Raw genomic sequence first — 14,275 nt, forward strand, 5'->3', positions numbered from 1 at the left:
CAGGGCCTGCCCAAACAGGTTAGGGGATTCTACAAACCCTTGGGGAAGCACTGTCCATCTCAACTGCTGTTTTCTGTTGGTATCGGGGTCCTCCCATTGGAAAGCAAAGTAATCCCTGCTTTTCTCATCCAAGGGACAAGTCCAGAATGCATCCTTCAGGTCAATCACACTATACCATACATCCTCAGGCGTGAGCCGGTTCAGTAAAGTATATGGATTCGCCACCACCGGAAACCTAGTCCTGGTCTGAGCATTTACTGCCCTCAAATCCTGAACTAGCCGATAGCTTCCATCTGCCTTTTTCACAGCCAGTATAGGGGTGTTATGGGGGGACATGCATGGCTCTATTGTTCCTCCCTTCAAAAGGTCATCGATTACCCGCTTCAATCCCTTTCTTCCTTCCAGAGGAATGGGATACTGTTTGACCCGTATAGGGTCCTCGGGATTCTCGATTATGATGTGAATGGGATCTATTTCTAGCTTCCCAACCTCCCCTTTTGAGTGCCATACCTCTGGATTGATGTCTGTCTCATCCTTCTCGGTGAGCTTAAACATTCTTACCACGAGATCGGAGCTTCTTACAACTATGCTAATTTCAAGAGCGATAATCATATCTCTCCTAGCAAGTTGTAATCAGCTTCCTCCACCAACAACAAATTTCCCAAGCAAACTTTATTCTCTGATTCAATTTCTACGCTTTTTATCACTGGCACTTTAAAAGGATCCCCCTTTGCCCCCACCACCACAACTTTCTCTTCACTGACTGTGCATCCCTCTGGTAAATGCTGCAAGGTGCTCCTTTCTGCCCCAGTATCCACCAGAAAAACGATCTCTTGATGCTGGGGACCTACTTTCAATTTTACCAGGGGCTCGTTAGATGTCCTGGTCCCCAAAGTGAAGAGCCCCTGACACCCCTAATCCTCCTGGAACAGCTTTTCATCTCTTATCCTTTTCTTGCAATCTCTCCAAAGGTGTCCTGCCTTTTTACAATAGTAACACTCAGGCAATTCCCTTCTGGTATCTGGGGTTGCCTTGCGGGGGCCTGAAGGTTTTCGGGGTAAGGTCTTATACTTGCCCGAAGCCTGTTCCTGTCTCTGAACCTCCTTCACTGCCGCTACCAAAACCTTGGCTTGCACCTTCTGCTTCTTGTCCTCCCTTCTCATGTAAACTTTCTGCGCTTCCCTCAGCAACTCTTGCAAGCTTTTGTCTTGCCAGCCATCTATCTTTTCAAGCTTTCTTCGAATGTCCTCCCAGGATTTCGCTACAAACTGTGTTTTGAGCAACACCTCCCCCACGGGGGAATTGGGGTCCGTCCCAGAATATATCTGTAGACTTCGCCTTAGTCGCTCAATCCATTCAGTGGGGGACTCATCTTTCCCTTGACATTCATTGAAAGCTTTACTAATGTTCTGACCCCTTGGGATGGCTTCTCGAATGCCCTGGATTATGATATTTCTCAGATCTACCATGCTCCTCCTCCCATCCTCTGTTTGTGCATTCCAGCTCGGGCTAGAGCTGGGCCACTTTTGGTCCCCTGGTGTCCCTTGTGGGTTTCTTCTGTCCCAATCTCTGATACCCACCTGTTTTATCATTTCCCTTTCCTCGTTGTTGAATAAAGACCTTAGGATTGCCATCAGGTCTTCATAGGTATAAATACTGCTTCCCAGGAACTCACCCAACCTATCTGCCACCCCAAAAGGATCGTCTAACAATCGTCCCATTTCCTTCTTAAACGCCCTTACATCTCCCGTGTTGAGGGGTACGTTAACAAACCCAATTACCCCAGGGGCCGTGGGTACCTCCCTCAGTGGAAGTAGGTTGTGTCCCTCATTCTCACTCTCTCCCCATTCATCACCCACCATCCTTGCTTTCAGTCGGGTTCTGCTAGCAGGGGGAGAACTGGTAGCAGTGGGTTGTCTCCCCCTCCCAGATTGCGGGGGCGGGATTGCCGCCTGTGCGGCAAAAGGGAGTCTCTCCTCCACTCGGACCAACCCTGGTGGCGGTGGCAAAAGTGAACGAGAGTGCTCCCAAGCTTGTGCAGGAAGGACCTCAGAAGGGGCTCCCGCGGCTATAGCGTCTATCGGTGGGGGCGCCGCCGACGGACCCAAACCGGATGGAAGAGGCAAGAGTGGGGAGGGCAGCAAGGAAGCTGCCAGTGGGGACAATGGAGGAGAGACATGGCTCCCCACCTGGGATGCCAGTACCCCCAAGAGTTGGCTTGGAGGATCCAAAGGAGCCGTGGGCACCACTTGCTCCGGAGAGGGTGGGGAATTCAACCCATTGTAGGGAGGTGGGAGGTGGTCCAGGGGTTCCCAGGGCTTGGTCCCGGTTCCGGGCCGCCCTTTCTGTTTCATCGGAAACAAGCCCACTCGGGTGTTTAACCAAAGCCGGGCGTATTCCTTCTCCTCAGGGTCCGAGGGGCTCTTATTTTCCACATAGCGATTTAACTCACTACATACGCAACTTTCAAATGTTCCCATTACTGGCCATGTAAGGTGGTTCCTCAATTCTTCACCACCCCACACATCCATGCAATAATAAATCATTTTTTCCTTGGATTTCTCTTTTCTTTGTGGACAATCTCCCCAATGTTCCAACATCCACCCCAAGGGACTATTTCGAGGGATTTTCATGGTTCCCTTTCCCTTACCAGAGGGACACTTTTCTGAGGTCTTTTTCTGGGGCTTACTCTTTCTCTGTCCCATGTTTTCGCAAATTCTCCTTACCAAATCTTCAAATTTCCCTGCGAGTCGACTTTTCTGCCTGTGCGTTGTGTTTTTTTTCCTTTTTCAGGGGATGGGGCTTTTTCGATCACTCACCCCTCCAGCAAGCTGTGCCGGGGGTTCCTGATCGGTTCTCAATCCTTTCGGATTCCTTTTGGACCCTTACCTTGGCCCTGAGGCATTGAAGACTGTAGTCAAAATAGGTAGTTCTGAGATAATGTAGCTAGGACTTCCCTTTTGCTAACAGAAGCCAGACTGAAGGAACTGATAAGGAACTGATAAATCACGAGAACTGTCAAACTAGGGCTTCTGCATCCTGAATAATCAATAGACCCTATGAACACAATACAATCATAAATCAAACAGTCCTGGGAAAAAACAGGATTTAGCTGTCACAAACACTAAAGGTTAAAAAGTCAGAGCTGAGGAAGACAATCTTACTTCATCATTTTGGGACCCCACCCCATTAAAAAGACCACCGACCCATTTCAAAGAACAAACTACGCATGCTTGATGGCTTTTTGGGCTAATTACCATACGAAGCGGGGAATGGGAGGTATCAGAGCTATGAATATGCATTTGTAGTTTGTGTATTCAATACTCCTGTAGATAAAAGGCCCTGTGATGATCTGTAAATTGCGCGTGTGTTTCTGGGAGCGATCCCGCACGCTGCCCGGCGTCGTAATAAACATACACTTTCTAACTTTAAACTGTTAGAGAGTCTTTGTCCGTCATAGTTGGATATTGGTATTAGATCAATGTCCATAGTTTTTTTAATAAATCAGTCCGCTGGCAAAAAGGGTTTACCAATTCCCAAGCTCAACAGGACGTACCCTTCCCCCTTTTGCCCACTCCGTGATCGGTCCCCGAGACTTCCCTCGTCCCGGTTTTGACGAGCGATGTAAGAGAGTTTCACACGAAATCGCTTCCTTCGCGGCCGACCGTTCCCTTCGCGGGAAGACGGAAATGCAACCTTGAAGTCCACACTTGCTTTGTGATCAGATCACGTCTCACACACTCGCCCGATCACCCGCTTAACCAGCAGTACTTACAGCTCCTTTTCCTGCGTGGATGTCTTCGTGCACGTAGACGTTTTATGAGCAATTGCAACCCGCGGCTTTTCCGAAGGCCCTTTGCCTTCCCGAGCTCTCTTTTGCCCCCGGATCCGTTCTCTCCCCTGTCCTAATTTGTGGCTTTCTCGTTCCTAAATTTGGTTCGGAGGTTCGGGTGGAGCCGCGGGGTCTCCTCACTCACCAGGCCGCCGAACTCGGCAGGGGTACCCTCCTGGGTCGCAGGTCCCCGCAGCTTCCTCCGAATCCGAGTCACGGCACCAAATCTGTTATAAATGCAATGGCAAATATCGGATAAATAAAAGACAATTTATTAATAACAAAATATCGAACACCAGAAAAATGAGAAAGCCACAAAAATAGGAAATGGTCAGCGCTGCGCTGAGTGGATAGGGGTCCGCACTGGGGTACAAGACTCCCAAATCCATGCTGATGCAGCTTTCAGTCCAGCATTTTATAGGGTTTTTCTGCCCTTAGGCAGTCCAGGTGTCCAAGATGGGCTGAATAGTCCGAATTTCTTTTCGATGGCCTTCCCGGATCTCGTCAGGTCTCATTGTCTCATTCCGGGAAAAACTCTTTCTTATGTCAATTTCATGTGTTAGTCTTATGCTGATTTCATTTTGCTTGTTGCGCCGGAGAGTTGATGAAATCGCCAGAGAGTTGATGAGATTGGCATCGTCATCACGAAGGAATTTCTTCCTTGCATTGACAAGGAAGTGATTCTTATCGAGGGTGGCCAGTGTCTTTGTCTAGCTTGATGATGTTCATCCTGTCTTTGCAACTGAGACTGGCAGGCTGGGGGGAAAACGATTAGCCCTATACTGGATTTCACAATTTTATTAACATTATTCCCATTACACATCAGGTTATTATTTTATACCCGAATTTTTACCCAAAATTTAGCACACTTACAAAAACCTATTAACAAAAATTACAGACATTTTAGAAAACCTGAAATGCACACTGCACCAGCGAACATGGCCAAAGGAGGTGAGCAGGGGTTGAGTGGGGATGGGAGGGAGGTACTGCTGGGGGGAAGTGGGCACAGAAGCCCCAGGGACGGGAAGGCAGGAAAGAGGCGGCCAGGCAGCCAGCCGGCAGGCTGCCAGGCCTGTGCCGCTGCCCCAGCAGCAGCAGCAGTGGCAGCACTGTGCCCTGCTGAAGGCGCTCCCGTGAGGGCCTGGCCTCTGGGTGCCTGGTGAGAAGCGGCTCCCCGGGCACTCGCCTTTGTGCCGTGGCCTTCGTTCAGTGTTCAGCGTTCAGTGTTCAGCACAGCCTCCTGTCTGCGTGCACGCTTGCCACTCGCCGAGGCTGTACTGGGCCAGCATTACCTGCTGCTCCTGTTGGTAGCTGCCTCCATTGTGACAGTGGCGCTGTGATGTCACAGGTGCCACAGCCAGGACAGCCAGGGCCGGGCAGAGGCGAGACCGCAGCGGGACGCCCGGGACATGGCCTGGCCCGGCATGGGGAGAGAGGGAGACTGGGAAAGCAGAGAGACAGCAGGAAAGGGAGACCAGGAGAGGGTGTGAGACTGCAGGAGAGGGAGAGGAGAAGGAAGAAGGAGTCGATAAAGTTGCTTCTTTCACTGCTTTCTCTGCTGTTGCTGCTGCTGCTGCAGCTGAAGCACCAGGGCCTTTTGCCTGCATGTCCATGTGTCCTTTTCTTGCTTGCCTCTGTGCCAAGCCCTGTACTCCCTGGGGGCAGACCCTCAGCCTGTCATAACACAGGAACTTTCCTGTGTTGAGCCAAGACCCAGAGTCTTGACTCCTGCAAAACAGCACAGGAGTCTCCTTGGTTGCTGCTGTGCATTGTCCCTGCTGAGGCTCAGACACTGTCAGGGCACATTCCCTGCCTGTAGGATTCATACCTGACCCAAACACTGCACTTGTGTCTCCAGCATTGCTTTCCAAGAAAAACAAGGGAAGGCAAACTCTGTGGAGCTCATGGTATTTTACAGAGTTTAAACCTTGGCAAGACATGGACCTTAGAGGTGAGATCCATTTGGAATTAATGGGATGGAGAAGTAATGCAAGATGGAAAAGGGAAGTATAGAAATAAACAAAAGAAAATATCTTGGTTTGTTTCTTTCCATTTTAATTTCATTTCTTAAAAGCTGTTTCAGTTTTCCAGGAATCTTCTCTACAGTTCCTGTCTGCTCTTTTCAAGAACCTTTCCTGGGGAATGAGGTGCAACTTCTGTCACAAGATGTGCCATCAACTACAATTTCTCTTGGCTTTCCACACCGTGTGTGCAGCACGACTCTTGCAGCAAAGCAGGACAGATATTTGAAGGACTTGACAACTTGTCCTTTCTTTTCCTTGTGAACTGGGGAGTTGTGCCATTGGTAGGGTTGTCATTGTTACTGTTCTAGCCTAAGAAAACCTGCTGGGCTACCAGGAATTGTTAGAGAATACAAGCCTGGCTGAATGCAGAGAAAGAATCTCCAGAGGCTGCAGCCAGAAATGGAGAGTTGTGTGATAATCATTCCAACACCCTCATGGACATCTTGAAAGTGATCTAGAACATGAAAACGTCCTGACAGAGAGTGTTTGTTTCTGTGTCCAGTTTAGATGATTCTACATCTCATGCATTGATCTGAATCAAGAGTATAATCAGTTCATGATAAGCACCAGAACAAGCTGAACCTCTCCAAGGAGATGAGTGAAAGAATCTGAAATGAAGAAATGCAGGGAATGATTTGGTGAACTTTGTGTGTAAGAAGGGTCATTTTTTCTAATAATTTCTAATGCATTTCCTCTGTGTTTGTGTTTCTAAACTCACCATTTTCATTCCAGATGCCTCATGAAATGAGAAGCCTGAGCTTGTGGAACTGCCTGAAGGATGCCCTGTTCCTCTGCAGGGACACTCAGGCTGAAACAGGAGCCTGAGCCCTGCCTTGGGAAGCCACCTCTGAGCTGGAATTGGTGCTGTGCTGGGAGAGGAGGAGAAGGGGGAGAACAATGGGCGCTGCTGTGTGGCAGGAGCAGGAGGTTTGGGCCACAGGACATTCCGCCTGCGCCGCTGCCCCGCAATCGGCGGCCGTGCCCGGGGCTCTGGGCCTGGCCCTGCCTGCGCTGAGCTCCCGACACTGCGGGAGCTGCCCGGGCTGGGCTCAGGTTCCCGCTGGCCCTGGGCAGCAGGCTGGGCTCCAGCTGGGATCAGCAGCAGCTGCAAATACCTCTGGGCATCTCCACTTGCTGCTGCTGCTGCGCGGAGGAAGCAATGAAGCTAGTCGAGAAGTTCTGGTTTTCCTCTTTCTCCTGGTGGATTTTTTCCATTTTATTTGATACTGCAAAGGCAATTTCTGTGATGGCCTCTGTCAGTTGATTCTATTTCAGCAGCATCTGCAACAGGGCAGTGTTTGAGTGCTGCAGATGTGGCCTGTGTGGCTTTAATTGTCCTCAACTTTGTGCTCAGGGACTTGTGAACATTTGGAGATCTGCTACTCATGATGCCAGAGCTTCCTGTCACAAGAGCACTCTGGGTGGCACTGATCAAAAAGGACAATTGCAGTTTTATGGGTAAAATTCAAGTTGCAAGCAGAAGATGGACAAGTGCAACCAGGATCTCCAACTCCAAAGACAAAGGCAGCAGCACCTCCTGCTGTCACCTCAGGGTGAGTAAAACAGTGCTGAAAACAGCGCTGGAACCTGATCCTTTCTTTCTCTGGAGGCTGGGTCAGGGCAGCACAGGCGGGCCCTGAGCACTCAGGGCTGTTTGTGGGTGATTGTTGCTCTAGTCCAGAATTCAGCTGGACAAAGGCCTTGGAAGGCGAGGCAGGAGCAGGTGGGAAGGGGCCGGCGCTGCTGCTGCTCCTGCCCGGGAGCCCCGGCTGGGCCGGGCCGGCGCCCGCTGCGCTGCGGCTCCTGCTGCTGCCAGAGCCGGGCGGGACTCGGGGACAGGGAATGGACACGGGGGGACACCAAAGGCCTGCGGGGCTGCGGGGATGTTGGCGCTGGGGCCAGCGCCAGCACAGAGCTTCAGCCGCAATGAACCCGGAGGGAAAGGCTGGGGAAAGGCTCCATTTCACCTTTCTTTACTCATGGCTGGGAAGGGACTGAAATAAAAGGAAAACAAGCAGGGCCTGACCCCTTCTCCTTTGGGAGGAGCCCCATGCCTGGGGCTGTGAGGGGCCATGAGGGGCCATGAGGGGCCGTGAGGGGCCATGAGGGGCTGTGAGCAGCCATGAGGGGCTGTGAGGGGCTGTGAGGGGCTGTGAGGGGCCAAGTAGGGTTGTGAGGGCTGTGAGATGCCATGCGGAGCTCTGAGGGAAAATGAAGAGTCACGACCAGTTCTTAGAGGCCTTGAGAACCCATGAGAGACCAACAGGGTCCATGAGGGGCTGTGAGGGGAAATGAAAAGCCATTAAGGGCTGTGAGAAGCAGTGAGGGGCCATGACAGGTTCTATGGGGCCGTGAAGGGCTGTGTGGGGCCATGAGGGGCCATGACAGGTTCTGTGGGGCCATGAAGGGCTGTGAGAGGCCATGAGGGGCCATGACAGGTTCTGTGGGGCCATGAAGGGCTGCGAGGGGTCATGAGGAGCCAGGAGAGGTTCTGTGGGGCCATGAAGGGCTGTGAGGGGCCATGAGGAGCCTCAGCCCTGGCAGCAGGGGGGTCCCACCATGTCCCCAGGGCAGGGCAGCCCTGAGGGGCCACAAGTGCAGACGTGGCAGCAGAGCGGGCTTGGGGCACCTCTGGGAGGGGATGAGACCCTTCCCCAGCTCCAAACCACAACAAAGTCACCATGAACAGGATTTTCCATCTTTAGAATCCACTGCCAACTTGGAGACAACCGTACAGTGTAATCCTGGTGGTGAAAGCAAGGGAATTTTCCCAGTGAGTGACATCCAGCCACTGTTAAAAACGTCTTAAGATTTAAAAGTCTTACCAATGAAAAGTAATACTAATAAATGGCCATAACGAGTGATTTATTAAAAAACTATGGATATTGATCTAATACCAATATCCAACTATGACGGACAAAGACTCTCTAACAATTTAAAGTTAGAAAGTGTATGTTTATTACGACGCTGGGCAGTGTGCGGGATAGCTCCCAAAAACACACACACAATTTACAGATCATCACAGGGTCTTTTATGTACAGGAGTATTGAATACACAAACTACAAATGCATATTCATAACTCTGGTACCTCCCATTCCCCGCTTGGTATGGAAATTAGCCCAAAAAGCCATCAAGCATGAGTAGTTTGTTCTTTAAAATGGGTCGGTGGTCTTTTTTATAGGGTGGGGTCCAAAATGATGAAGTAAGATGGGTCTTCCTCCCTTGACTTTTTAACCTTTAGTGTTCGTGACAGCTAAATCCTGGTTTTTTCCAGGACTGTTTGATTTATGATTGTATTGTATTCATGGCGTCTATTGATTATTCAGGATGCAAAAGCCTAGTTTGACAGCTTCCCTGATTTATCAGTTCCTTCCAAGATTTACCAGTTTCTTCAGTCTGGCTTCTGTTAGCAAAAGGGAAGTCCTAGCTACATTATCTCAGCACTATCTATTTTGACTACAGTCTTTAATTCTTCTAAATCAATGCCTCACGAGAACAAGAAATAAACTCCCAAATCCCAACACCCAGCACCACACCAAAATGACAAACCTCATTTTTCTTTACCATCACAGGGTTCATGAAAACAAATTCTACTAACTTTCTCCACCTCACGCTTTCCCCACCAGATAAATGAGGCCATTTGCAGTGTTTAATACAAATCACAACTGAGGGCTGGAGGGAAGAATGGGGAGACACTACCAATGTCCATGTCATGCCCAGCAGGCCAACTCCAAAGTGGAGAGCATAAAATGGAATGGGGACAGGGGCTGGTCAGATGTTCCTCTAAAGGATCCCAAAGTCACCTCCAAGTGAACAGGAGGGGAAAATAAACCCCATAAACCCTATAGTCCGTATAAACCACCCTGTGTGTTCAGGGACTCAGCTGTGAGGAGCTGGACATGGACAGAGGCGTCTGGAACAGTTCTGTCCTCAGGCTGAGCTCTCCAGCCTGGCCCTAAAGTCAATCAAGTGCTTTCCCAGAGGATTCTGTGGTTGCCAACCACCCCTCCAGATGTGACTCACAGGAGCACAGAACCTTTTTCAGTGTCAGGAGAGCAGAAAAAATGACAAGAGATGCCCAATTCAGAGCTCTGTTTAAAAACCTGGAAAATAAAAATCCCCTGAATTCTGAAGCCCAGCTGGGGGCCCTGAATTCCAAAGGAAAACTGGAAAGGCTTTTCACGAGGACTGACACTGAAAAGCGAACAGATGAATGTGTGTGGCATTTTGGGAGGCTTCCAATGTCTTACATTTTTCCTTGGCCTGTAGAACTTGACCTTATTTTGCCTCCTCTTGCACTAAAGGAGCCTCATTGCACCAGCCAGGAAGGCAAAGCTCATTCCTGGCCCTGGCTGCTGCTGTCCATGCAGCATTTCCATCCCTCCTGTGACCTCTTCCCTCAGGGTCCCCAGCAGCAGCTGCTGGAGCAGGACATGGAAGCTGCAAATGGAAGTGCTGCCTACCCCAGCCTGAAGCTACAAAAGGATCCTGCTGGCAGGAAACCCAATATTCCCTCCCAAGTGCCCTGTAAAAACTTCCCCCTCTGTTCTGTCTGATCCATACACACATTGCAGGGAACATCCTGTCTGTCCTTTGCGGCAAGGCCAGGACCCCAAATTCACACTCAAAATGCTGAATTTTGACCCATTTCTACATCTGGTGAGATGAGACTACAGCATTATCCAGAGAAAGTCACTGTACTTCATCCTCCAGCTTGAAAACCCAGTCCTTGGAAAGGGTTTTTATAAGAACCACAAGTCATAATCCAAATAAGATTATTTTGAACTGTTACCCTTCATTCTGTCTGGTAGATTCTTCTATGCCATGAAACACATCTTCAATTAAACTGCAAGCAATGGGTCTGAAGCCTGCAGTAAGAACAAAATTCACACACTTTCTAATAGTTACAAGGGAGTTAAGCACACCAGAAAAGGCAACAGCTCATGTTTCAAAGGGAAGCAGCCACCACTGCAGGGAACCTGAATTGCCCCCAGGCACGTGTGTGTATTTGAAGGGTGAGCAGGTGCTGGGGACAGAGATCTCACACAACTTCTAAGGCTGTGAGAAACCCACAAGTGGCAAAGTATCATTGGGGATCAACTCCTGCTGAAATTTGGTTTGTGTGTGTCCCTTCCAGAGGGATGGAGTTCCAATGGAAAACTTCCAGGGAATAAATGAAAGCCACTGCATGAAACTCAAGGGTTTCTTTAAGGGGCCACTTCCATCTTTCCTTGGCTCCAGCTCTGAGGAAACAGAGCCTGAGCCAGGGGCTCTGCTCTGCTGCCCTGGGCACCTGGGGCTCCTGGAACACCCCACTGGCAGGGCGGGCCCAGAGTGTCACAATGTCCCCTTGGTTCCAGCAGGCCCCGCAGTGTCACAGTGCTCCCTGTGCACCCTGAGGCCCCACAGCACCCAGCCCAGGCCATTGCCATGGTTCCAGTCACTCCCAGTATGGTCCCAGGCACTCCCAGACTGGGTCAGTACATCCCAGTTGCCCCCAGCATGCTCCCAGTCTCTCCCACTCCCTTCCAGCTGCTGCCCCCATGATTCCAGTTGCCCAAAGCCACTCGGAGTCACCCTCAGTGCAGTTCCAGTTGCTCCCAGTATATCCCAGTTGCCCCCAAAATGGTCCAAACTGCCCTCAGCATGCTCCTGGTTCCCTCCCAGTATGATCCCAGTCCCCCTTTAGTGTCATCCCAGTTCCACCCAGTATGATCCCAGTTGTACCCAGTTGCCCCTAGTGTGGTCCCAGTCTCTGCCAGTATGATCTCAGTGGCCCCCAGTACAGACACAGTCACTCCCAGTTGCTCCCAGTTGCCCTTAAAATGGTCCCAGTTGCTATAACCAGTGTTATCCCCTCCAGAATCGTTCCAGACACTCCCAGTATATCCCAGTTGCCTCCAGCATGCTCATTCCCAGTCACCCCAGAGTCCCCAGTATGGTTCCAGTTGCCCTCATGGTGATCTCACTCATTCCCTGTATATCCCAGTTACCCCCAGCATGCACCAGTCATTCCCAGTCACTCCCAGTAGCCCTCAGTGTGGTCCCAGTCCCTCCCAGTATTTCCATGTCCCTGCTCCAAGTGCTGCTCCCAGCCCTGATCCGTGGAGATGGGAATGTCCCGCTCCCTTCCTGGGACAGGGTCACAGCTGAGCCAGGTGTGCAGGGCAGGACCTTGCCTTGAGCCCAAGGCCTGTCCCACCTGCAGGATCTGCTTCCCCTGGGCCTCTTCCTCCTGCTGCCCCAAGCCCAGCTTGGTGCTAAACAAAGGGGCTGGGCCAGGGTCATCCCCCAGCAGGGGCTGCACACCCCTTCTGCCCCCTCCCCAAATTCCCTCCCGGGGGCAGCAGGAGCTGGGGCAGGAGCCCTGTGGGGAGGGAAAAGGGGGTGACACCAGCATGGGGGGGTCACACACACTCTGGGGAGGACACACACAGCCCCTGGGGACCCCCCCTCACCTTCTCCTGCAGCACCAGGAGGATGAACCCCAACATGGAGACCCCAAACCCCAGCAGCGTCTTTGGGGCAGGGTCTGGTGGCAGCTTTTTGGGTCTGGGGGAGTCACAACTGCCCTAAAAACCCCTCCCAGCTCCAACGTTGCTCCCAGACCCCTCAAACCCTCCCACAGCTCCCAGCCACAACAAACCCCCAACAACTCCCTGCAATGTAAATGGCCTCAAAAACCACAAAACCCCCTTCCCACCTCCCCCAAGACCCATCCAAATTCTCTCCAAGCCACACAGCCACGACAGGACCCCAAAACTCTCACAAACCTCCCCAGAAGGCCCCCAAACCCCCTCCCAGCAACACAAATGCCCCAAGAGGCACAAAACTCTCTCTCAGCCCCACCCCAGTAGTCCCTAAAACCCCTCTCAGCCCCCCACGGCACTGACCAGGAGATTGGTGCCCAGGAACATCCACAGCCAGGAGCAGCTTGGGCACTTCAGCAGCAATTTGGGCACTTTGGGGGGGACACCCCAGATGGGGAGGCCCAGGCCAGGGACTGGTACAGACAACCAGAATTCCTGGAGAACAGATGGGCTCAGGTGGACACGTTCTGCTGCAACAGCTATGAGATCATGGCCATGTCCCTTGGCTTGGGTGCTCCCAGAACATCGAAATCCTTCTGGTAATTCCCCTGAACCCCAAATTCACACTCAAATCCCAGTGAAATGATTCAGCTTTAGATCTCCTCACTTAATTTTGTATAATTTTACCCCAATTCTGGGTGTTTTGATGGCATAAACACGGAAATTATTCAGCCAGGAAAAGATCTCCAAGATCATCCCACTTAGCTTGATGCCATCAGAAGAAACAACTGGACAGACCAGATGAGAATTTTTGTTCTGTAATGTTAAAAAAATCAGCTCTTCCTAATTCATTTACAATGTCGATCAGAGTCCTGATGGATGCTCCTGCCCCTGCATTGATCCAGGTGCCTGTGGGGATCTAGGAGGACGTGGAGACCACCAGCCAGGTGTCTTCCCAACATGGATCACCGGGAATGTGGGTCTCCAGGGCTCTGCCCAACGTGTGTCCTCTGATGGGGAATGGAGTTGGAGAAGTGCACGAAGCTCGTCCCACAGTCGGGGCACTCGCAGGGCTTCCCTTACTGATGGCTCTGTTGGTGTCGGGTCAAGTGAGAGCTCCTGGAGAAGCTCTTCCCACACTGGGGACACTTGTAGGGCCTGTCTCCAGTGTGGATGCGCCGGTGGGTGAGGAGGTTGGAGTTGTACTTGAAGCCCTTCCTGCAGTGAGGGCAGCAGAAGGGCCTCTCCTCTGTGTGAATCTGCTGGTGCCTGAGGAGATGGGAGCTCGTCTGAAACCTCTTCCCACACTCAGAACACTCAAAGGGCCTCTCCCCAGTGTGGATCATTTGGTGGATGATCAGTTGGGACCTCCGGTTGAAGCCCTTCCTGCATTCCCCACACTTGTATGGCCTTTCCTCAGTGTGAATTTTCTGGTGGCGGCTCAAGTGGGAGCTGGTGCTGAAGCTCTTCCCACATTGCTCACACTTGTAGGGCCGTTCCCTGGTGTGGATCCTCTGGTGACAGATTAGGCTGGAGCTCTGGCTGAAGCTTATCCCACACTGGGGACACTTGTAGGGCCTCTCCCCGGTGTGGACGCGCCGGTGGGTGAGGAGGTTGGAGTTGTCCTTGAAGCCCTTCCTGCAGTCGGGGCAGCGGAAGGGCCTCTCCTCTGTGTGAATCCGCTCGTGCACGAGGAGATGGGAGCTGGTGTGAAACCTCTTCCCACACTGGGAACACTCAAAGGGCCTCTCCCCAGTGTGGATCATTTGGTGGCGGATGAGGCTGAATCGCCGCCTGAAGCTCTTCCCACACTCCAAGCACTTGTGGGGCTTTTCCCCATCATGATGATGCTCATGGACCACCAGCTCCGAGCCCCGACGGAAGCTCTG

Source organism: Zosterops lateralis (genome assembly GCF_965231275.1).
Source record: "Zosterops lateralis genome assembly, chromosome: 37".
Taxonomy (NCBI): domain Eukaryota; kingdom Metazoa; phylum Chordata; class Aves; order Passeriformes; family Zosteropidae; genus Zosterops; species Zosterops lateralis.